Below are 2,682 nucleotides of genomic sequence, written 5' to 3' on the forward strand. Positions count from 1 at the left end.
ATTGGTTGCTGCAAATTCATATATCAATAGCAATAACAATACTTCATGTTACAACACGCCTTTGAATTCTCCTCCAAAATTGAACATCTCAACAATGGCTATGAATTCAACTGTTGCAGAATTCTCAACTGATCATGGTTTTGCAGCTTGTTATGCCTTTGAAGCTGTTTGTGTTTTTTGTTTGAGTTTTGAAGTTCCGCGGAAGTTAACTGCCGAAGTTTCCGCGGCAATTAACTACCGCCGGTTAATTTCCGCGGCAGTTAACTGCCGAAGGGGTATTTCGGTATTTTACTGGTGTGTTTCAGCTTAAACACATGTGTGAACAACAATTTTCGATAAGTTGAGCTATTAGTTTTTGTTCTGGACCAACATAAAGCCCATTAAGAGCGGCCCAACAAGCTAAGGTACATATCACTAAAAGAAGAAGGTCGTGAAGGTATGTGTAAATTAATGTGTAGATTGCCGCATAGAAGTCTGCCCAGGTCAAATTCTAGTCGTCGAAACCCTCTCTAACGGCTTCTAATGATGGAACATTATATGATATTTTTGCCTATGTTTTTAGTTATTTTCTTTATATTTGAAGGAAAATTAAAAATCATTTAGAGGAGTTGTCAATGATTTGAGGAACTTTTTGTATTATTTTCATTCGAGTCATCGAAATTTAGATTTATCATAAATCATGTAACGCCAAATGTGTTTTGAGTCTTTTTAGTGATAAATCATATAAATCGGCCAAACAAGATATCAAAAGAAGGATCAAGGATATGAAGATTGAACATCAATGGTTCTTAGATGGCCTATGAAGACAATACAAAGTGAAGAAAATTTATTTCAAGTACCAAGGCATTACAAGATGGAAGAACGCTCGAAAAAAGGATGAAAATTGCAAAATCCGCATAAGAGCTGCTACCTGATGCGCCCCTGCGCATGAGGCAGCCTTATCTACTGCCTCTTGCTCCTCTATGTATGTTGTGAATTCGGTCTCAAAACTCACAAAAATAATTCTTTGATGTGTGGAGTAAAGGAAAGTGTAACCAATATCAAAGTAACAACAAGCAACAACAACAATAACCAGACTTGATCTAATCTAGGAATCAAGTGAAAAGCATAAAACCACAAGCAAAAGATAAAGAGAGAAGAGAAACAAACACACCAAAGATTGTTTACCTAGTTTGGTCCAACTTGACCTACTCTGGGGGAGAGATTGTTCTCTCCAATCCACTATCAAAGAGTTCTTACAAAGAGATACAAATGGGTTACAAGAAATTAGCTTCAACAAGCTCACAAAGAACAAACCTAATTTCTACCCATTTTCCCAATCTCACCATTGAAAAAAACACTCAATGATTTTCACTCACCCAAGGTGTTTACAATGTTTCCCATCCCAAGAGAACACTAATCAAAGACCCTCAACCCTAAAGTTACCTCCTTTAATTTCCCAAGTATTTCTCTCTTGAAGCTCTCTCTCAAAAATGAACTGAAACACTTAAATAGTGATCTGGTGCTGTCATAATCGTGTCATGATTTCCAAAATCGTGTCACGATTGATGCGTACGACCCAAGGTACAACAACCTTATCTTGAAAATGTTCCAAGCATGCCAAAAATCGTGTCACGATTGCTCAAAATCGTATCACGATTTGCCTCCAGGACCAACATCCCATTCTGCCTCAGAAATCACGCCATAAGAATCATGTCACGATTCTACATTTTTTCACAAACTCATTTTTGAGTCAAATTACAACAACATATTTTACCATGCACCCCTTGCATGGCTTGCGGGTAGAATCTATTGTTTGCTTGTTTATCAAGATGGATCGGTGGAAAAAACCCAGTTTTCTCCTCTTAACTCCTAAGTAATGATGTACTATAAATAGATACACTTGCACACTCTTTTATTCATTCAGAAAGATAGCTATATAAGGCAAGAGTCAAGCATCATAGCTTCAACGCAGAAGATCTCCATCCTCATCTTGTTCTCTTTAAGGTGTGCTTTTCTATTATTTTGTAATGATATTTGTTGCCATGTGCAACTAAACCTCTTTGACTAGGGTTCCACAATGAACCCCTTCTTCTTTGTTAGATTCAATTAATAAAGTTTTTTATTCAATTTATGATTATGGAGTCTGATTTAATTTGTATATGTTCGTTTCTATACCATATTTTAGATGGATAATAGTCCCACAAGTGCACGGTTCTACCGTGTAGTAAAAAGAGTGTTGATCCCCAAGGAGTTAAAATGATTACCAATTTCATTTTTAATTTTGATTAGCTAAAAATGAATAATCTGGTTGAATGCAATGGTTGTTTGATTTAAAGTTCATATATTAAAAAGCGTTATGAGATTGAGATTTTTGATGGACGAAATTGCCAAGTGCACCAAATCCTAATAAGTAATAAAGTAGTAAGTTTATCGCTCTCCACAGGGATTGTCGTTGAACTTAGTAATTACTAAAACTTATTTTAAACGGCGAAACTAATTAAAAGTGAATAGAATTTAAGGGTTGAATTGCCCTGCCAAATACAAGACTAGGTTTTTTTGATTCAGATAATTAACATCGATTAGGGTATCCTTGAATCCTCCCTGTCTTTATTGGAATTATCTTTTAGGAAACCAAATACCTTATCTGATGCTTCCTTTGATTTAATGAATCCAACGGTAAAACTCGTTCGAAGTTTCTTT

Source organism: Medicago sativa, chromosome 7, assembly GCF_051527215.1.
Source record: "Medicago sativa cultivar Bolivia chromosome 7, Bolivia_mono, whole genome shotgun sequence".
Lineage (NCBI taxonomy): Eukaryota > Viridiplantae > Streptophyta > Magnoliopsida > Fabales > Fabaceae > Medicago > Medicago sativa.